Source organism: Macrotis lagotis, chromosome 1 (assembly GCF_037893015.1).
Source record: "Macrotis lagotis isolate mMagLag1 chromosome 1, bilby.v1.9.chrom.fasta, whole genome shotgun sequence".
In the NCBI taxonomy this organism is placed as follows: Eukaryota; Metazoa; Chordata; class Mammalia; order Peramelemorphia; family Peramelidae; genus Macrotis; species Macrotis lagotis.
The window spans coordinates 237681851-237705369 of record NC_133658.1 but is presented as its reverse complement, the minus strand read 5'-3'; the positions used below and the strand labels follow the sequence as shown (position 1 = coordinate 237705369).

The window sequence follows — 23519 nt, the reverse complement described above, 5'->3', positions numbered from 1 at the left end:
GCCAAGATATTTCATATAAGATTTTTCTTTATTACAATGAACTATTGCAATGATATGGAAGGGGAGAGGCAAGGGGGAATGAGGGAACCTTTGCTCTCATCAGAGGTGGCTAGGAGAGAAAACAGCACATATACTCAATGGGGTATAGACATCTGGAGTAAGAAGGAGGGTGGAGCAGGGGGAAGGGGTGGGGATGTGAATAAAGGAGGAGAGGATGGACCATGGTGGGAGAGTGGTCAGATATAACACACTTTCTTTTTTTACTTCTTGCAAGTGGCTGGGATTGGATGGCCTGTCCAGGACCATGGGGCCAGGTGGATTCTGGGCCTAAGGGGTGGTATGGGGGCTCAGGGCCTTTTGGCCCCAGGACCAGGGATCTGTCTGCTGTGCCACTCAGCTACCCTACAGCAGAGTCAGAGTGAAAGGAGAGAGAAAATATAATACATGGTAGTGGAGAAATAAGAAAGGAGGGAGTTGTGATCAGCAGTGGCAACAGTGGAAAAATATGGAAGTAACTTTTGTGATGGACTTACCATAAAGAATGTGATCCACCCATGACAGAGTTCTTGGTGTTGGAACAAAGACTGAAACACATTTTTTATTATTATTATTTGGGGGAGGGTGCAGGGCAAATGGGGCTGGGTGGTCTGCCTGGGGCCACATAGCAGGGTCATCTTAGGGTGTCTGAGGCCAGATTTGGACCTGGGTGTTCCTGGCTCAAGGGCCAATACTCTGTCCGCCACCCAGCCACCCCTACTATTATTACTATTTTATTTTATTTTGGGTCTTTTTTTTTTCTTCTTTTTGGTTTTTGCAGGGCAGTGGGGATTGGGTGGCTTGAATGTCACACGGCTGGGTGGTTGTTGTGTCTACTGGGCTCGGGTGCTCGTGGCTCCAGGGCTGGTGCTTCGTCCATTGTGCCACCTGGCCATACCTACAATTATTACTATTTTTTAAAATTTTAATTATTTCTCTCTCCCCTTTACTTTATCGCTCAAGCAAGTCTATAAGTCATGGGGGGAGGGGGTATTTTATTTACTCTTAAACAAGAATATTTTATTAATGTAAAAAAACATTTGTACAAAATGAGAATAAAAGAATAAAAGAAAAAAAGAAAAAAGAATAAAAAAAGCTGCAAGTGGAGGAGGAGAGAGATTGGAATCAGCTGTTGACTTCTGAAGACCTCCTAATCTCAAATACAAATAATGAGGAAAGTTATAAGCAAACCTAATGCCAAGAATTATAAGCTTGCCAAAGATTTGCTCCCTTTGGCTGGATGTATTAAAACCAAAGAGTGACTTTAGGAACCCAGGGGGGATTATTAGCCTACTATTGACCTCCCCTTATTAATAATAATAATGACAGTTAAAATGCCTCAAGAGTAGTATCTCTAGATATTTTATTTGATTGTGGCAAAGTTATATTCAAACATACATATAGACCACTCCTTCCTCCTCTGTTCCTCAAAGCTCTGTAAACTCACATATAGATTTGAGAAGATAAAAGGAATAAGCCCCTAGTAAACTCTCTATCATCTCTTTCAGGTACCCAAAAAATGATGTTGATGCCTGAGAATCTTTTAGAACTTGGGAATATAGTATTATCCAAGTCTTTTGAAGTTGGAACCCTACAATAACTGTTACTTAATTTATTTCAATAACCCTGTTAGGTAATTACTATTTGCAATAAATTCTGTGAAAATCACAAAGATAATGATGATAAGGTTCCTGAACTAATGGAACCTATAATCTAGTAATAGTATCATTTCTATACTATTGGGCATACTCTTCTGTGTAATCCTTTTAGTTTTAATAGATCAATTAATTAACTAACAATTATCAAATACCTAATAGGTATTAAGCACTAAACTAGGCCCTGGAGATACAAAGACACAAATGAAATAGCCTTTGTCTTTAAATAGTATTATATCGTTGTGAAAGGGCATTGAAATAAATGGAGAGCTATACAAATATGGGGGCTTTCAAAATTCTCATTGTTTCTTTAGCAATAGAAGCAAAGGATTTAGAACTGGCAGGACCTTAGAGATCTTTGTTTCAAGTCCCATCATTGCATAGATGAGAAAACTAAATCCCAGGGATATTGCATGGTCTCCTCTCCTCTAGACTAGACCTCTTTAAGGGTAGTGACCTCGATGATACTGTTATATCCTTGTAGTGGCATAGGTGTTTAATGTTTATTGATTGTTAAAGAGTGGTACATAATCAGAGATAATGAGGTGTTGATAAGATATTAATATCCCTTATTCCTTTAGAAGTGTGATGCAATTGAAAGGAGCATGGTTATTATCTTAAAGTACCTCAATTGATTTGCTGGGGCTGGCAAATGTTTTAATTTTGGGGAAGATATTAAAAGAAATTAGGTGGCAGCTAGAGACTCAGTGGAGCATTGGGCCTGGAGACAAGATTTGAGTTCAAATTTAGTTTCAGTCACTTACTAGATCTCTGAGCCTGGGCAAATCACTTAACCTCTGTCTTCCTCAATTATACATTGGGGACTAAAGTAATACTACAACAGAGTTGTTATGAGGATCAGATGAGTTTTAGCATTTGTAAGTACTTAGCTCAGCAACTGGTACATAGTAGGCTCAATAATACTTATTCCTTCCCCCCCCCCCCCCACTTTCTGTACAATTGAGATGAGAAGGTATTGATATAGTGATCATAAGTGTTTACCATTAGTGATTGCTTGGTGAAGAGTGAGCAACTTTTTTTGATGAAATTAAAGGAAGCTTAGTCATTGAGGCAGTTACTTGGGGTTATCAACAGCCTTAGGGAACTGGTGATTTGGGAGAAAAGAAAAGAAACAACTAAGGATTCCATAGAGCTATTCTGCACAGAACTGGGCAGAGTTGAGTTGCCTGAAGGAGCAGACTTTTGGACCCTAGCTGAGCACCCTGCACACTAGGAATTACTGACTTCCTCCAGGAGCTTTGTGAAGATTCTTCTAGAAGAGAAAGGACATCAGGTCTCTGTAGTAACATAGTTGTGTGAGTTGCCTGTGTGTACCTCACTACTATTATACTTTTAATCTTGAGTCCCTATTTCCTATTTGAAACTTTGCATATTTGGGAGAGAGGGTACCTGGAGGATTATGGGGAAAATGTTGTGCCGGTGCTTTTCTTATTATGCCGTTTGAATAAATGCCTTTGCTGAGAGCTAATTGCATTCATTGTCATGACTGTTAGAAAACAATACACTGGTGGTGCCTCACGAATTATAGTTTTAAGAGTGGTCCCAGAGAAGTATACCAATGAACCAAGAGTATCAGATGCCCTCTGGGGACCTAATCCAAGAGCATGAATTCAATTTGGAGAAGTATCCCAATGGAATTTTAAAAAAGAATTATTAATTTTAAGTTAAAGAACATACCTTATTTTTAAATTTATGGATTTATTATTATTATTATTATTATTATTTGCTTTCAATTTTTTAAGCTCTTTTGATTTTTCACCATTTCCATGTTGGTGTTTAATTCAGTTTGTAAAAATTTGTTGATTTTTCTAGTTTTTAGTTGCATGCCCAATTCATTGATAAGTTCTTTTTCTTTTGTTGATGATAGTTTAGAGAGATAACATTTCCCCTAAGGATTCCTTTGGCTGCATCCCAAAATATTTGATTTCTAATGTTATTAGCCTTAATGAAATTACTTATAATTTCTATGTTTTGTTCTTTAATTCATCAACATAAACATAAATCATTGTAAACTTTTTGTACATTATATTTATAATTATGAAAAGATGGAATCCTAGAATTGGAGAAGATCTCAGAATTATCCCAATTTAGGCTTTACCTGAAACATGAATCCCACTTACAACACCCTCAACAAATGGTTATTCAGATGTCTTAATTCAGATGTCAGTGATTTAAAAAAAACCAGCAAAAATAAATTGCCTCATTACTTAACAATAGCTAAAATAATAACTTTATATATAAATAATATATTATAAATAGAGAACATTAAAGTTTGCAAAATGCATTATAAATATTATGCTATTATTTATGACAAAGTGACCCATTTAATTTCTCAACTGCTATATTAGGAAATCCTTCCCTATTTCAGTTCAATTCTAATAAATAAACATTCCATGAATAATATATGCAAACTATTCTGTTGGTACAGGGTATACAAAGAGAATTAGAAATATCTTTTTCCTCAAGGAGCTTACATTCTACTAGAAAGTCTTTTCCTTTATTTTGAGGAGTAATCTGCTTTGCTGTTACTTCTATGCTCTTTGTTCCTAGTTCTGCCTTCTGGAACTAAGCAGAATAAGTAGAATTTCTCCTTCATATGATAACCCTTAGATAATTGAAGATAGTTTCATTTTATTTTTTCCTATAGAAATGAAGAGTTCTTTAAAAAGCTACTTTGAGCCAGATAGATTTTAGTTTCAAAGGATTCAGGGAATGCTTTTTTGGACATCTGTCATAACTGGGCTTGGAAGAATCTGGAGAGGCAGAACTGGAAAGATAGCAATGGGGCCAAGAGATTTATAGAAAGGCTGGAAATGATCACAGCATCAGAACAAGCAACAGTCATGAGACTTGTAATAAAGAGAAGGGCATCCATTGGAGAGGTGCTTTTAGGGCCCAATATTCAGAGTATAAACAAAAGCCTCACATCTGGGGCATCAGCTTCATATTGAGTGAGTGTGAAGGTGCTGAGGTCTCCAAGAAGTCTGAGTTTGGTATATTTGTGAAGATAATGAAATTTCTTTGTTGAAGATTTTCTCTAAGCAAGGAGGCCTCAGGAGCATCTCTAAGTTTGAAATTTCATCTTTTATTTTTTTTTTGGGGGGGGAAATACCAATGAAAATACATACAATGAAATGCTGTCATGTAAAGGTAAGGTTTTAATATTATTTTATCTATAAACTTAAATATATAAATCAGAAGAAAGGGGGAGGCTTTCTCCATCCTGGGAAGTATCCTGGCTGCCCTCCTGCCTTTCCCCCAAAGTGTGGGTTTTGCAGTAAGAACCAGCTCCTTTAGGGCTATGGAAAGACCTTCCTCCTGAATCTTTTCTGGGAAGAGTTCAAGAGTTCAGTCTAACTTGTCCAAATTGCTTCCTCAGGGAGAGGGAAGTTGTGCCTGTCTCCCCTGGCAGAGACCCAGTGTCACATCCCGGCTTGGTGCCAAACCTCAGCCCATTGGGCTTTCTTGTTTTGGTCCTCCCCGGCCTCCTGCCACGGTTGATTCATGAATCCTGTCCGTGGCAATGCCCTAGAAGGCTCTTTGGGACCTCTCCTGCTCACCTGGATGAATGCCTCCCTAAGAAGGAATTGGCAGGACCTGGGGGAAAGGGCTAATGCTAGTATACCTTGAAGACTTCTCTTATGTCTGAGTCCAGTGCAGGGGCCATTTCCTTATGGAGGTCTTTGCTGATCCCCTGAGTGGTTGATGCCTCACTACAAAATGTCACCTTGTATTTCCATGTACGTAATTACTGACGTATGTATGATGTCTCCCTGGGTAGAATGTACCTTCCTTGTCTTTGTATCCCCAGGACTGTGACTGGCTCATGTAGACAGTTCTTGGACCTGCTCTTTCACCAGTATAGGAGGTTCTTAGGGAGGCATCCCCCTACCCACGTAGGTGGGGTGATGGCATTTCTTGCAAGAAGGAAAGCCTACTCTTACTTCCATGGAATGAGCAGATCCTTTTACCTTTTTCTGGGCCTATGAAGCCTAGACAGCTTTAGAAGTCAGGAAGACACAGTTTAAATCCATCTAATCTGCTTGTCACCTGTGTTAATCTTTTTGTGTCTTGGTGAACTCATCAATAGTTTCAATGAGGAGGGAGGGTTTTCCAGATACAATCAGTACAAGGACTCTAAAATGGGGTGTGAGGATTATATGAGGAATAGCAAGAAATCCATTTGGTTGGATCTTAGAGTGTGTGTAAGAGAGTCATATATGATAAACCCAGAAATATGCTTTGGAGCTAGGCTGTAAAAGGCATAGGAAGCCTCTAGAGCTTTCTCAGTAGGACTGTGATCTGATCAGAACGATGCTTTAGGAAAATCATTTTGACAGCTCTTTGGAGAGCAGAAATGCCTGAGGCAGGGAGGCCAATTAGGAGGCTACTGCACTAGGGTGAGTGAGGCTGGATGAGCGACTGAACTAGGTAATAGCTCTGTGAAAAGAAAGGAGGAGATAGGTAGGAGAGAGGTTGCAAAAGTAGACCAATCAAAACTTGGCTTCTGGCGGAGGTCAATCACTGGGTACCTGGCAAGCTTTTGGAACTGAATTTAACTTGAAAGCTTTAGAGGGGGATTGTCCTGGAACCCTACTTCACATGGTGAGTAACTATCAGAAACCAGAGGGAACCTTTAAAAAATTATTGATAACTTTTATTTTTAAATCACTTTTCTTTCTGAATTCATCCCTCCTCATGCATATCCAGATTATCATCCCTCATATCAAAGAATTTTAAAGTATATAGAGAAAAGCAGACTATTAAACTCAACCAACATATCAGCTGAGTCTGACAATGTATGCAATAATTCATATCCACCTCTGCAAGGAAGGAAGGTAGATTCATTTTCTCTTATCTTTTTCAGAGTGTTATAAGTATAAAGTTCAATTTCATTGTTGTAGTTATTGCATATTATTTTCTTTTTTTTAGGTTTTTTTTTTTGCAAGTCAAATGGGGTTAAGTGGCTTGCCCAAGGCCACACAGCTAGGTAATTATTAAGTGTCTGAGACCGGATTTGAACCCAGGTACTCCTGACTCCAAGGCCGGTGCTTTATCCACTACGCCACCTAGCCACCCCCTGCATATTATTTTCTTTGTTCTGTTTCAATCCAAATAAATCTTACTATGTGTCTCTGAATTATTGTATTTTTTCTTTTAATTAGTATTTTAAACTTTTTCCAATTACATGTAAAGAAAATTTTAAAAATTCATTTTTAAAAATATAATTTTGAATTCTGAGCTTTCTCCCTCCTTCCCTCCTGCTCCCTCTTACCTAAGACAGTAAGCTATTTAATATAATATATATATATATATATATATATATATATAATATGCACTCATGTAAAACATTTCCATATTAGTCATGTTGTATAAGAATAGAACAAAAGAAAAAGCTACATAAAATTGAGTGAAAATATTATGCTTTGATCTTCATTTAGATCATCAGTTTTTTTCTGGATGTGGATAGTATTTTCCAGAATGAGTACTTTGGTGTTGTCTTGGATCATTGTATTACTGAGAAGAGTTAAGTCAATCATAATTGATCATCGGACAATGTTGCTGTTACTGTGTGCAATGTTTTCCTAGTTTTGCTTGGTTCACTTTGCATCAGTTCATTTAAGTTTTCCAGGTTTTTCTGAAATCAGCCTACTTATGATTTCTTACAGAACAGTAATATTCCTTTATAAACATATATACATATATATGTTAATATATATACACATATATGTATATATTATAGCTTGTTTACCATTCTCCATTGAGGATATCCTCTTTATTTCCCATTCCTTACCATCACAAAAAGAGCTGCTATAAATATTTTTGTACATGTGGGTGTTTTCCTCTTTTTTTTTTTGATGATCTCTTCAGATTATAGACCTTTGTGGGCTTTTGAACATAGTTCCAAATTACTCTACAGAATGGTCGGATCAGTTCATAACTCCACCAGTACTATATTAGTAACCCAATTTTCTCACATCCTCTTCATCATTTATCATTTTCCTTTTCTGTCATAATATTTATTTTTTTTAACATGCGATAATCTTATATATTATATCCACATAACAAAGTTTGTTTAGCCATTTCTCGGTCAATGGGCATATGCTTTCTTTCTAGTTCTTTGTTATGACAAAAGGTGCTGCTGTGAATGTTTTGGTTCATATATGGCCTTTCTTTTTGCCCTTGGTCTCTTTGATGTATTTGCTTCACAATGGGATCTTGAAGTCAAAATTCATTTTAGTCTGTTTCCTAGTATAATTCCAATCCCTGAATAGTTGAATCAATACATAGCTCCAGGGGTGGCTAGGTGGTACAGTGGATAGAGCACCAGCTCTGGAGTCAGGAGTACCTGGGTTCAAATCTGGTCTCAGACACTTAATAATTACCTAGCTGTGTGGCCTTGGACAAGCCACTTAACCCCATCACCTTACCAAAAAAAAAAAACCCACTAAAAAAAAATACACAGCTCCATCAACAGAGTAATTAGTTTCTCTCTGTAGCACTCCAGCACTGATTATTTTTATCTGTTGTTAACTTTGCTTACTTTGGGGTGCAAGATAAAATTTCAGATTTTTTAAAATTTGCATTTCTCTTAAAATTAGTCCTCTTCTTACTCTCACCTCTGCAGGATTTCTGTCACATTCTGGTGTACCCAAGGTGGCAAAGCCTTCTTAGGAAATAGCTACTTGGCCATAGCCAGTCACAGCACATCCCAGGAAAACTTTTAAAGAGATGGGATTTCATTTCAAAGTACAGAAGGGAGGTCATCCTGAACCCTATTTCACATAGTAGGGAATTTGAGAAACCAGAGAGGGACTTTCTTGAAGTTGGAAGAATGAAACTTTACTGAATTGGAACCAGTTTCTCCAAGATCTGATCTATAACTCAGGGGTGAGAGATGTACCAGTGGGTCACATTTAGACCAGAACACTATGTCCTGCTATTAATGAAAAGCTCACCTTTCCACTCTCCTTTACTTTCTAGAGCTGTTGTCTGGGGGTGGGTGGGGAGTGGGGGTGGTGGTGGTAGTGGGAAAGGAATGTTGGTTTGGACTTGCTCACATCAGTGGGGTGGGAGGAGAGCGAAGGAGGTAGGGGGCAGGGCAGGAAGCCCAGACACCTCAGATCCTTCCTGTTCCCCAGTCTCCTTGCAGGCTGGCCTCCTGGGGGTGCCCTGACACTGACTGAGCAGCAGAGGAAAAGAGGCCAAAGGGAAAACTACTCTCTCTCTCCCTCTCTCCCTTATGAAGGGAGTTCTCAGACTTCTTCGGAGAAGTGGTTGCTATGCAGCCTTGTTTATTCAGGGTGAGCAACGCTGAGTGTGCAGGTAGAGCTTGCACTTAGCTTTGTTCCTCCGGGCTGTGGTTACCTGTGCCAGCCTAGACAGAAGCAGGCCCCTCAGCCCCAGGTGCAAAACCTAGGACTTGAGGCTCCGCAGTGACATCAAACAGAGGTGTGTAGGGGGAGGAAAGAGGGCCAAAGGTGGCAGACCTTCGGTAGCTGCCCTCATGTGGAAGGGAGTGAAGATCCTGGCCAGGTGTGATGCAAATCAGATTACGGAAGTAAGAGGGAAATGCCCAGCTCTGGGAAGTGAGGTGAGTGAGCTGTCCACCTGGTGATCAGGGAGGCGGGGAAGGAAGTCATTGTTGGACACATTACTGCAGAGAAACCCTGGGATCTTGAGCAGAGGACCACATATCCAATAGGGCAAAAGAAAAGGTTTGAGGGCAGAGGGAGGAGAGGGAAGCCATTCTGAACCATCCCCCTTTATTGCATGCCAGACATCCGTAAGGATAGAGGTGATGCCAATCATCAGAGAAGCCTGGCGAATAGAGTTAACTCAGGAGCTAGCAGGAGGCAGGTGATATCTGTGGATATTTGAGAGATGAAGTTATTGATGAAGGAGGGGAAGGCTCAGGGAGACTGGAGTGAGAATTCATTCTCCATCTTCTCTGTATCACTGAAGATGGCATCTGGAGTGAGTGACCCCTCTTGTTTGGGGAATCTTTTCTTTTTACATTGCATTGTTTTGTTTTTAAATGTCACTTTCATTCAAAATGTGTCCCTCTCTTCTCTCCTCCTACACAAGCCATCCTTAGTAAGAAAGATTTTTTTTTTCGAAAGGAAAAGAGCCACCCAACAAGACTAACCCAGCACATTAACTGAGCCTGACAGTATGTTCAGTGCTCTACATCCAGATTCTGACTCCCCCTCCCACCTCTCCCCCCCACAGCAGGGAAGGGAAACTCCTTTTCTCATCTGTTCTTTAGGGTTAGTCTTGGTTATTATAATTACACAGTATTAAGTTCTCTTTTTTTATTCTTTCCATTCATTTTATTGTATTTATTCTTCCTGATTCTGCTAACTTCCATCTGAATCAGTCTTCCCACACTTCTCTGAAATTCCTCATTTTCATTGTTTCTTATGACTGAGTTATATAGTCTATGCCATTTATTTATCACAATCTGATCCAAAAGCACATTTATTGAATGTCTTGTTTAAATGAAGGACATATTCGTGAGGATGCTGAGGCCTTTTCTCTAGGCAAGTAACTCTCAAATATTGAGCAAGTGATTTGTGGATTGTTCAGAGCACCTTTTTTTTTTTTTTTCTTTTTAATATCCGGGAGAAGCACCTAACTCTTACACTATTTGCTCTTTCATCCTTTCACTACATGGTCAAGAGGCATGGTGAAAAGGAATGTGGTTAATCTGGAGTCCAAAGACCCAATTCAAATCCTGTTTTTGCCATTGACTATTTAATTTCTTAAACCTCAGTTTTCTTATTTGTAAAATGAGAGAACTGAACTATATGAGCTTGTAAAGTCATACCCATCCAGCACTAAATCTATGATCATATAATTCTAAATATTTCTGCATATTCACACCTGGAAGGATGGGTAGAAGATAAAACATGGAGTTGTAGAAGGCATCGTGGTATGGTGAACCATTCCCTAAATTTAGAATCACCGGATTTGAGTTTAAATCTTGGTTCTGCTTTGTATTGACTGTGTGACTTTGACCTACTTTGAATCAACATTTCCTTATTTCTACAAGAAATACTTTGTCAATCTTGGTTTTGCCCATCTATAAAATCAGGTGGTTGGCTTAGATCTCTAAAAGCTTCTTCCATTTTTAAACCCATAATCCCCTTTTGCAATTTTGAAAGAGTGTGGTCCTGGTAGTCTTTATTGATGTTCATTGATCATGGCTTATCAGACCAGATGTTATCATGGACAAAAGACCTTCTCCCTCTAGTGCCTTCAGGGGTAGGGTTCTTAACTTTGGTATTTAAGGATATAGGATATATAGTATATAGTATAAAAGATGGTGAATCTGTCTTTTAAATATTTTGGTTGTTATTTTAATGTCATTATTTGCTTTGTATTTCTATGCATGTCAATAAAATGTAAACCCTAAAAAAATAAAGGCACCTGGAAAGAGGAGAGGGGTGTAAGAAGGTTAGGGGATGAGGGTAGAGAAAGACCTATGGAAGTGAGTCAGCAGTGCAGATATCCTTGGCCTTGACTTCACTGTAAATTGAAGGTCAAGAAGAACCAGCCCATCAGAAGGTGAGGCCTCAGGGATGGAGAATATTTCAATTCAAGAAATAGCAATGTTGTGAGCTTCGAGGCTGAAGAATTTCTGAAACATAATAAAGTCTTGTGGAGGAAGGAGTGTGTCCTGATGGGAGAAATGAAGTCAGATTGCCAAATCTGAGGGCCTTGTCTCAAACTTCATTTTGTTTTCTGTAGCATTTGACACAGATGACCATCCTTTCCTCCTGAATATTTTATTCTGGGTTTTAGTGACATTACTCTCTTTTCCATTCTCAGTTTTTTTGGTTATTTATGATATTTTTTTCCTAGCTCAACATTTATAATTTCTATATATACACTTAATTGGGGTGTTTCCCAGAGTGCTGACTTGGACCTTTTTTTTCTTTTTATTCTCTCTATTCTTTTACTTATTGGCATGCAGATAATTTACAGATCTATATAGTATATACAAGGTCTTTTTTCTTAACTTTAGTGCCACATTATGAACCACTTACTATACAAGACATTTCAAACTGTTTATTCCATAGTCATCAATAAAGCATGTCCAGAACAGAATTCTTCCCCCAGCCAAAAGTGACAAAAAATTCACCTCTCTTCCAAACTCCCCATCATCTGTTGATGCCAAAAATATTTTTCCAGTTATCTAGCATTCCATTCTTGTCATCATCTTCAACCCTTTACTCTCATTCACTTTATGTAACCAATTAGATCTTGATGTTTCTACTTCAACAGTAATTCCTTTTTTTAAATATGAATTTATTTATTTATTTTTCCAATTCATGCAAAAATAGTTTTCAGCATTCATTTTTTGGTAAGGTTTAGAATTCTACATTTTTCTTTCTCCCTCTCTCTTTCCTCCCCTCTCCCCTTGCCAGCAAGTAACCTAATAGATGTTATACATGTATAACTATATTACATATATTTCCATATTAATCATGTTGTGAGAGGAGAATCAGAAGAAAATGAAAAACATTCATGAGGGGGGAAAACATAAAATATAAAACAAATTTTAAAAATTAAAAATAGTATGTTTAAGCTACATTCAGACTCCATAGTTCCTTCTCTGGATACTCCACAACAATTATTGAATCCGTCCCCTTCTCTCCATGCCCTTGGCCATCATCTAGGTCAGGCCCTCCTCTCCTGTGTTCTACTCTATAGTCAAAGTCTCTTAATTGGTTTCCCTGCCTCAAGTCATCTCCTCTACCAATTCTCCACCTAGTTGCCAGAGTGAATTTTCAAGTCTAACCTTATCATCCCCCTACTTAAAAACAACAAAATAACAACAGCAGCAACAACAACAGCAAAAATCAACTCCCAGTGACTCCCCTATTATTTCTAGGGTCAAATGTAAACTCCAAGGTTTTTCCTGTGTTATTCAGAGTATTGATGGAAGAGAAGAGTAACATAAATCTCAAATGTTCTGAACTTCTTGGAGAAAAACTTCAGAAAGATGTAAAAGACTGAACTCTCTTTTTCTGCACAATGATGGTTCTTGGACTTCTACCTAGGATGATTTTGAGATTCTTTTTTTTTTTATGTTTTTGCGAGGCAAATGGGGTTAAGTGGCTTGCCCAAGGCCACACAGCTAGGTAATTATTAAATGTCTGTGACCGGATTTGAACCCAGGTACTCCTGCCTTATCCATTATGTCACCTAGCCGCCCCGAAACTGAATGTTTTAACAGAATATAGCTGATGAAATCTATAGAGAAAAAAGTGTAAGGGAAGAGAGGGAAATGACTAGAAAAAGGCCACACCCTAAATCAAGCCGCCTCTTTCCAGGCAAAATCCTAGGCAGCAGTCAGCTATGTCACTGTCCAGCAGGGAGAAGAAAGCAGAAAAACACCTGTTGGTTTTGTTTATACATAATGGATAGGCCCTGGATTTGTCAAGAAGACCTGGGTTCAAATTCTTCTTAGGCTTTTATTAGTCATATATTCCTGGGAAAGTTACTAAAGAGAAACCAAGCCTGAGTTTTCTCATATATAAAGTATGTATATGCATGGATTTGATGGTATCTAGTCCCTTCCAGTATTAAAAGTATGATCTAAGGATTCTTAAAGGAAGGTAAGGTAGGGAAAGCATTCCAGGCTGGGGACAGTGGTGGGGGAGAAGCATTTGTGTAAAAGCATGGAGATAAGAGATGGATCCGAGTTCAGGGAACAGAAGTAGATCAATTTGACTAAAATAGAGAGTTCACAAAAGGGAGCTGGGAAAGGTAATCTGGAGTTAGAGTTTGAAGGATTTTATTTTATTTTTAAATTTTTTTCAATTGATATTTTCTTTTTCCAATTACATGTTATGAAAATTTTTCAACATTCATCCACATGCATATGCATATTTCTAAGTTACACAATTTTCCTTCCACCCTCTCTTCCACCCCATTCCCCTCAGCAGTGAACAGTCAGGTGAATATTGTACATATACATTGTGTTTAACATGTTTGCAGATTAGTCATTTTTGGTATGAGGAATTAGGATTAAGTGAAAAGAAAGAAAACCATGAGATAGGAAAGAAATGCAAAAGAAAAATTTAAAAAAATATAGTATTCATTCAGATTCTGTAGGTTTTTTGGTTTTGCTTTGTTTTGTTTTTCTTCCTCTGGATGTGGATAGCATTGTCCATTAAAGGTCTCCCAGGTTTGTCCTAACTCTTTGAACTGTTGAGAGTAGCTGCATCCATCAGAGTTGATCAACTCACAATGCTGTTAATGTGTAGAATGTTCTCTTGGTTCTGCTTCCTTCACTCAGCATCAGTTCCTGTAATTCATTCCATGCTTATCTAGAGTCCAAACATTCATGGTTTCTTATAGAACAATAGTATAAAACATCCATATAGTATAACTTGTTCAGTCATTCCCCAATTGATGGACATCCCCTCAATTTACAATTCTTTGCAGTACAAAAAGAGCTGCTATGAATATTTTAGAACATGTGGGACTTTTTCCATTTTTTATGATTTCTTCTGGATATAGATGTAGTATTGGAATTGCTGGGTCAAATGGTATGATCAGTTTTATTGCTCTTTGAGCACAGTTCCATATTGCTCTCCAGAATGGCTGGATCAGTTTACAACCCCACCAATAAGGCATTAATGTTCCAATCTTCCCACAACCTTTTCAACATTGATTGTTTTCCCTTTTTGTCATCTTAGCCAATTTTGAAGGATTTTGTAATGCTAAATTGGGGGTGGTTATGTGGTGCAGTGGATAGAGCACTGGCCCTGGAGTCAGGAGGACCTGAGTTCAAATGTGACCTCAGATACTTAATAAGTACCTAGCTGTCTGGCCTTGGGCAAGCCACTTAACCCCACTGCCTTGCAAAAAGACCTAAAAAAAAAAAGTAAAATGCTAAATTGAAGGATTTTCATTTTAAGCTAGAAGCTACAAGGAATCCCTAAAGATTCTTGACCAGGGGAATAAGATGATCAGACCTATGTTTTAGGAATTCTATTTCAATAAAGATTTATTAAGGGACCGACTATGTGGTAGACATCAGTGGTACAGATGAAAAGACAAAGAAATCATCCCTGCTTTCAAGGAAGTTATAAATTCTACTAGGGGAAACAGCTCTTACTAAATTCAAGCATAGTGAATACCAAGTAATTAGGGAAGGAGGTGCTCACAACTGAGGAGTTCAGGAAAGGCCTTTTGTAGCATATGGCTCTCATGCTGTTCCTTGAAGGAAGTTAGTGATTTGAGAGGTAGAGTTCAGGAGGGAAGGTGATTTGGGCAGCTCTTTGGAAGATGAATTGGGGGAGGGGTGAAGAGAGAATATATACACAGGGAAATCATTAGAAAGTAATTAATAACAATCCAGAAGAGAAGTGATAAAAGCCTAAAATGGGTGATAGCTTGATAGCTGTGACTGTGAATGGAGAGATAAGAATGGATGAGAAACACATTGGGGATGCTCTAAGTCATAATTCATTTACTCTCTTTTTGAAACATTTTTAACAAGTTTAATTACCTGGTTTCCCAGGTCATAGCAGGCTAGAAGTAGAAAATAAGAAGGTTGCAAGAGATGGATGGGAGTGAACACAGAATGGAAGAATGTTTAGAGTCAAGAACAATCAATAGCAGCAAAAATTGTTAGATTAATGGTGGGGATGGAGAAACATAAATCTATAGAAAGCAGATACAAAAATTCAAAAAGTAGAACAGTCTGGGATCTTTTAATGTTGGAATCAGAATTTGAGGGCTATACTGTACTATGACCCAGAACTAAACTGATATTCTTTCTTTTTTAAATTTATTTTAAGGCAATGGGGTTAAGAGGAATATGCCCAAGGTCACACAGCTAGGCAATTATTATTAGGTTTCTGAGGTTGAATTTGAACTCAGGTCCTCCTGACTCCAGGGCCAATACTCTATCCACTGCACCATCTAGCTGCTACTTAAATTGATATTCTTAATGATGATTGTGAATCATCAAGAAAAGGAAAGTTTGTCAAAAGGAGTACTCTTTTTTTTCTTTTAGTTTTTTGCAAGGCAATGGGGTTAAGTGGTTTGCCCAAGGCCACACAGCCAGGTAATTATTTTATTTATTATTTTATTTTAAGATTTTATTTAGGGGTGGCTAGGTGGCGTAGTGGATAAAGCACCGGCCTTGGAGTCAGGAGTACCTGGGTTCAAATCCTGTCTCAGACACTTAATAATTACCTAGCTGTGTGGCCTTGGGCAAGCTACTTAACCCCATCTGCCTTGCAAAAAAAAAAAAACCTAAAAAAAAGATTTTATTTATTTTGAGTTTTACAATTTTCCCCCCTAATATTACTTCCCTCCCCTCACCCCCCACAGAAGGCAATTTGCCAGTCTTTACATCATTTCCATGGTATACATTGATCCAAATTAAATGTGATGAGAGAGAAAAATCATATCCTTAAGGAAGAAACATGAAGTATAAGAGATAGTAAGATCAGACAATAAGATATCAGTTTTTTTTTCTAAATTAAAGGTAATAGTCCTTGGTCTTAGTTCATACTCCACAGTTCTTTCTCTGGATACAGATGGCATTCTCCATTGCAGACATCCCCAAATTGTCCCTGATTGTTGCACTGATGGAATGAGCAAGTCCATCAAAGTTGATCATTGCTCCCATGTTGCTGTTAGGAGGAACAGTGTTTTTCTAGTTCTGCTCATCTCACTCAGCATCAGTTCATGCAAATCCCTCCAGGCTTCCCTGAATTCCCATCCCTCCTGGTTTCTAATAGAACAATAGTCTTCCATGACATACATATATCACAGTTTGCTAAGCCATTCCCCAACTGAAGAACATTTACTTGATTTCCAATTCTTTGCCACCACAAACAGTGCTGCTATGAATATTTTTGTACTAGTGATGTTTTTACCCTTTTTCATCATCTCTTCAGGGTATAGTCCCAGTAGTGGTATGACTGGATCAAAGGGTATGCACATTTTGCTGCCCTTTGGGTGTAGTTCCAAATTTCTCTCCAGAAAGGTTGGATGAATTCACAGCTCCAAGCCAGGTAATTATTAAGTGTCTGATGTCAAATTTGAACTCAGGCTGTCCTGACTCCAGGGCTGGCGCTCTATCCACTGCGCCACCTAGCCGCCCCTAAAAGGAGTACTCTTAAAAAGCACTGGCAAGATGGGATGAAGATAGATATAAATTTGAGAAATTTGTATTTCATCCCAAGGCAGTAAGGAGCCATTGAAAATTCTTGAACCGGGGAGGGAAATGATTAGATTTGTACTTTATCAAAATCACTTCTGCAATTGCTGTTGTTTGTCCTTCATTCTTAGAAAAGACCATGAAATCATAGAAGTGACTTAGATTTAAGTTAGGGGAGGCTATGAAAAATTACCAGCCTCACTCTTTCCTCCAGAGCTATCTGGATCCAGGGGCCAGATATGGATCAATATGATATGACTGGAAATGGCCCTAGATGCGGACAGAGGAATGGTTTGGAGAAGAGAGAAGTGGATTCAGGAAGATAAATTAGGGGTCAGAAGCAATCATTCAGGCAAAGTCATAGACTAGATTTTGAGTTATAAGGGACCTTCTAGGCCATTGAGTCCAATACCCTTATTTTATAGATAAATAAACTAAAGCACAGAGAACCTCATAAACATAAGCATAAACTGACTTGCTCAAATCATGTACTTAGTGTGAGTCTAAGGTAGGATTTGAACCTAGGTCTTCTAGGTGATAAGTCTAGTGTCCTATCCTTTGTGCCCATGCCCACCTCCACAGGAGGTGATAAAGGTCTGAACAGAAGCCAAATGAATGCCTAGATAAATCCATTGAGAAGGTAGAATCAATTGCTAGGTAGAATCAGTATGACTTGGTTTAGCTAGGGGCAAAGGGAGAAAGAAATATTCAGAGGACTGTAAGCCCAAGTGAGCTCAAATTTGTCTCAAGTTCCCTCATCATATAATATTTGGCATAATAATTATCTCTTTTGATATCTTCTCAGTTCTTCTAGACTTCCTGAGGGCAGAGGAAAGTCACTCATCTTTGTGAAATAGTTCCTACCTAGTAGGCACTGTTAACAATATGTCTTTTGAATTCAACTGACTAGATGTCTTAAGGGGCACAGATGTGGAAGTACCCTTTGAATGGTGTCTGAATTTGTGGGCAAGTTGAAGGGATCTTGGATGGATTTCAAGAATGAAGGATGGGATCAGTCAGTCAATAAACATATATTAAGTGCCTACTATGTATCATTTACTGTGCTAACTACTTGCGATATAAAAAGGGGAAAGGAGAGTAAGATGTAAGGAAAAGGAGGGGGTCAGATTAGAGGGGTTGCTCACCAAACAGAGGGTTTTGTATTTCATCTCAAAATGTGATAGGGAGCCACTGGCATATATTGAGTGGTGGAAGGGAAGAGAATGACATCTGTGTTTTAGAAAAGTCATTTTGGTTGGTGAATGGAGGATGGATTGGACTGGGCAAATACTTGAGGTCAGTCCACCAGCAGGCTGTATAGGAGGCATATTCAGGAAATGAAACTAGTAGAGGTGAGATTGAAAAGCCTTGGCAAGAGCTTGAATAGAGAGGGTGAGAGAGAATGAGGAGTCCAGAGTGACTCCCAGATTGCAAACCTGGGGGGACTTGGAGAATGGTGCTGTCCTCTAAAGAAATAGGCAAGGTAGGAAGGGGCAGGTTTTGGAGGAGAGATAATGAGATAAGTTTGGGTCAGCAAAGGAGACTGAGAAAGATCAATCAGATAGGTAGGAAGGTCAGGTAAGTAGTTAAAAAGATAGGTGGGTCATTCTTATCCTTTTGTCTTGCCCTTCCCTTTCCTTATTCTTTTTTTCTTTATTCTCTCTACCTATTTTCTCTTTACTTCATTGTTCTATTCACCTCCAATCTTTTCTGCCTCCTGTTTAAATTCTATCTTCCCAGAACTTGGGCACCTACTCTTTTTCAAAAAATTTATTTAAGGCAATGGGGTTATGACTTGCCCAAGGTCATATAGCTAGGTAATTATTAAGTGTCTGAGGTAAGATTTGAACTCAGTTCTCCTGACTCCAGGGCTAGTGCTCTATCCACTGTGCCACCTAGTTGCCCCTGGGTACCTGCTCTTAGCAAGGCAGGATTCCTATTCATGGGCCCCCTACTTCCTCTGGAATGTATGTGGCTCATGACAAACAGACTTGGTTCCTTAACTTTTGTCTGTGTTTCTGTTGTTTTTAATGAGAGAAACTATCATTTTTAAATGTAGGGTTAAGTCCACAGCACGTTGTTCAGATGCATATTTATTGATCATAGCTCTCTTAGCTCTCTCACCTTTTGAACCTCATAACCATAAACATAAATATGATGTAAAAAAACAAGGAATTTTTTGATGCTGCATAGCTATTACAAAGACTGCATGAGTTGTTAATTAAATTTTTATAAAGCAAATCTGTCTTTTATTTTTCTTATAATTGCCACGTTATTAAAAGTCAGCAGTGGAGGACTGAGTTTTGATCACCAACTAGTAATCTTTGTTACCTTGGACAGATCTCTTCCCTCTGAACTTCAGTTTTCCCATGTGCTTACTTTACCTACTTCACTTCATAAAGTCATTGTGAAGATCAAATAAAACAATGTAATCAATCAGTAATCATTTAATAAGCTCCAGGCACTGTGATACTGTAATACAAAAAAAAATCAACTTTTGCCTTCAAGTAACTTACATTTTCCTCAGGGAAGATAGCATGTCCACAGGTAGGTTTATGCAAAACTACAAAATGTAGTTTGGGGAGCAATGAGGATTACTTGCCCACGGTTATGTAACTAATAAGTATCTGAGGTCAGATTTGAACTTAGGTCCCCCTGGCTCCAGGACTGGTGCTCTACCTAGCTTCCCTAAATACAATTTTATTTTATTTTAGTAGCTTAAAACTACACTTAAAATTAAGACACTTAGTATGAGATAATCTGGGGTGGGGGAGCATTAGAGTATCCATGAAAACTCTTGTAGGAAGATAAATTTGAGCTGAGTTTTGAAGGAACTAAGGATTCCAAGAGACTAGCTTGAGGAGGGTACCCATAGCAGGCCTTGGAGACAGCCTGCCTAATGGAATAGAGATGTCTGGGGTGGAGAGCCACAAGAAGGCCTGTTTGGGAAGGGAGAATGATGGATAATCGTCCTGGAAGGGTAAGTTGGACCAGATTGTGAAGTCCTTTAAATATCTTTCAACTTAAAAGGACTGGAAAAATATGAGCTATTCTTACCCTTTCTTTGTCTTCACTGAAATCCTCAGTCGTTTATTTTTTCCCCCTTCAAAATTCTCTCAACTAGATGTTTTTATTTGTTTATTTATTGTTTTAGGGGATTGTGGTGGCTTCAGGCCAGTTGTAACAGGTTAGGCTGGGCCTCTCTGGAAAACTTCTGCTTGGTGTTTCCCGAGATACCTTGTTACTTCCCTTGGGGGTTCTAGGCAGCCCAGAGGGAGGAGAGGTGTTTGTGAGATGGAATGTTGCTTCTCATGAGTGGTGTGTGTGTGTGTGTGTGTGTGTGTGTGTGTGTGTGTGTGTGTGTGTGTGTCTGAATTTCAGGCACCTTCATCAGCCTATGGGTGGCAAGACATTTGTCTTACTGATGCCAGGAAAAGCAAGAGTTTATTGCTTCCCCTGATAAAGCCAGGATTGTTGGCAGTCTATGGAGTGAAGTCAGGCAAAGGGATTGAAGAAGGGGGTGCTGAGGGGAAGACAGGATAGGAAGGAGAAAGGCCAGAGTCTCTGCTGGGCTTTGGGGCAGCCAAGCCCAGAGGACTAACTGGCTGTGTGTTTGACCAGAGCTGTTGCTAGGAGCCTTGTCTGCCCTCTGGGTACGTGTGAGGAGTGGGAATGAGGTGTGGTGAGGTGGTGGTGGGGGTTGTTACAAGGAGGAGGGAGAAAAGAGAGCAGTTGCTCTGTCAGGGGACAGATATCAGCAAAGATGCTTTTCATTGCTTCTAAAGGGTCATCCTTCCTGATAGAGAAGCTTTATAGACCTGCAAAAGTAAATCGGTAAAGAACCTCTTCCTCCTCCCAGTTCCTTTCTTTTTACATAAGAGGGAAGGGTGCCAGCTCATGTTGGCTAATTGGAAAGAGTCCTTCCCTCTGGGTCAGAACATGGGGGTGGTTTTAATTCTGGTCCTGCCAAGTTTGTTGCTGCTACTATTAAAAAAAGCTGAGCCTACCAGCTACAAACCTCCCAGACCTGGGACCCAGGCTGGAAGTAGCAAACTTTGGAAACCTGGGTGAGAAGTTTATGACACAGTGAAAAGGGTTCTGGACTGGGAGTGAGAGTGCAAGGGTTTGAACCCCAACTCCAACACTATACCACCTCTCTAACATGTCCCTTCTCTGGGGACTCAGTTTCTTCATCTGTATAGTGAAGCTATTGGACTATATAGCCTCTGGGTCCCTTCCTGCTCTAAGTCTATACACTCATCACCTCAGACCTGGTCTATTGCAATAGCCTGCTGGTTGGTCTGCAAGTCTTTCCCCATACCTTCCCATTCTCCATCCTCAGCTGCCAAAAATGATCTTCCTAAACCACAGGTCTGTCACCCTTCTTCTTAATGAATTCCAGTTGCTATGACCTTTAGGATCAAATACAAAAATCTTCTGCAAGAATTTAAAGTTCTTTATCATCTATCTGGTCCCCTGATTTTCTGACTCCTACTTCATGCTTCCTCACAGGGTCTGCAATCAGTGGAAATGGCCTCCTTGCTCTCCCTAGAACAAAACATTCATTATTCTTGCCATTCTCATTGTCTGTCTCTTCCCTCCCTCCCCCTCTCCCCCCACAGCAATGCTCTCCCTCCTATCCGCTGCCTGGCTTCTCTCAAGTCCCAACTGAAATCCCACCTTCTTCAGGCAGCCTTTCCTGATTCCCCTTCATTCTAGTCTCTTCTCACTGATGATTAGCTCCAATTTATACTGTATGTAGCTTGTTTATAAATAGTTGTTTGTCTTCCCCATTAGACTGTGAACTTTTTTTGAAATGTTATTTTATTTTATTTTTTCAATTACATACAAAGATAGTTTTCAACACTCATCTTTTTGTAAGTTTTTGAATCCCATATTTTTTTTACCTCTGTTTTCCTCTCCCCTTCCCCATGATGGTGAGTAGTCAGATATAGGTTATACATGTACAATTATGTTAAAATATTTCCATATTAGTTATGTTGTAAAAGAAGAATCAGAACCAAAGGGAAAAAACCTTGAGAAAAAGAAAAATATAAAACAAGTTTTAAAAAGTGAAAGTAGTTTGCTTTGGTCTACATTCAATCTTTTTTTTTTTAGGTTTTTTCTTTTTTGCAAGGCAAATGGGGTTAAGTGGCTTGCCCAAGGCCACCCAGCTAGGTAATTATTAAGTGTCTGAGACTGGATTTGAACCCAGGTACTCCTGACTCCAGGGCTGGTGCTTTATCCACTACACCACCTAGCTGCCCCTACATTCAATCTTAATAGTTTTTCCCTCTGGATGTGGATGGCATTTCCTATCACAAGTCTTTTAGAATTGCCTTTTTTAAATTAATATTTTATTTGTTTTCCAATTATATACATTTTTTTTTAGGTTTTTGTAAGGCAGACAGGGTTAAGTGGCTTGCCCAAGGCCACACAGCTAGGTAATTATTAAGTGTCTGAGACCGGATTTGAACCCAGGTACTCCTGACTCCAGGGCCAGTGCTTTATCCACTACACCACCTAGCCGCCCCTATATACAATTTTTGCAAGGTTTTGAATTTTACAATTTTCCCCCACCCCTCCCTTCACTCCCCTGATCTCCCCACAGAAGGCAATCTGAAAATCTTTACATTGTTTCCATGCTATTGATCGAAATTGAATGTGTTCAGAGGGAAATCATATCCTTGAGGAGAAAATAAAATATTAGAGATAGCAAAATTATGTAGGACATGACACCTTTTTTTTAAAAAAAAACTGAAGGTAATAGACTTTGGTCTTTGTTTAAACTCCACAATTCTTTCTCTGGATATAGATGGTATTCTCCGTAGCAGGTACTCTAAAATTGTCCCTGATCATTGCATTGATGGAATGAGCAAGTCAATTAAGATTGATCATCAACCCCATGTTGCTGTTAGTATGTAGAATGTTCTCCTGGTTCTGCTCATCTCGTTCAACAGTAGTTCATGCAAGTCTTTCCAGGCTTCTCTGAAACCCCATCCCTCTTGCTTTCTAAGAGAACAATAGTGTTCCATAACATACATATACCACAATTGGTTCAGCCATTCCCCAATTGATGAATATAGAATTGCCTTTGATAACTAAATTGCTGAGAAGAGCTGAGACCATTATAGTTGATCATCACACAATGTTGTTGTTAATGTATACATTATTCTCCTGGTTCTGCTCACTTCATTGTTTCACATGCATCTGTTTATGCATGACTGTGAAAATCTTAAGGGCAGTGGCTGTCTTTTGCCTTTCTTTGTATTCCCAGTTAGCATCTGGCATATGGTAGGTACTTGAAAAATGTTTATTGATTGAATAGTTTTTTAAGTGTCACATAGCTATATGGTTTGTAAGGATAGAGCACTGGCTCTGGAGTCATTTCAGTCATGTCTGACTCTGTGATTTCATTTGGGGTTTTCTTGGCAAAAGATATTAGACTGATTTACTATTTCCTTCTACAGCTCATTTTACAGATAAGAAAACTGAAGCAAATAGGGTTAGACCTGCCCAGAGTCAACCACATAGTGTCTGAGATCAGATTTGAACTCGTCTTCTTGATTCCAGGGCCAGAGCCCTATTCACTGAGTTACCAGCTGCCTTAGATT

At 39.0% G+C, this 23519-nt stretch overlaps 1 protein-coding gene across 3 annotated transcripts in view; it reads left to right on the top strand.

Moving 5' to 3' along the window:
- Positions 1-8969: 8969 nt before the first annotated feature.
- Positions 8970-23519, top strand: part of TOGARAM2 (TOG array regulator of axonemal microtubules 2) — a 95801-nt gene continuing 81251 nt past the window's right edge. For 2 of the 3 annotated variants that reach the window (XM_074209789.1, XM_074209790.1), the window contains exon 1: positions 8974-9306. The gene's annotated coding sequence lies outside the window, so the exon portion shown is untranslated. Of the gene's footprint in view, positions 9307-23519 lie in introns of all 3 variants that reach the window. The other variant, XM_074209791.1, reaches the window with a different exon arrangement.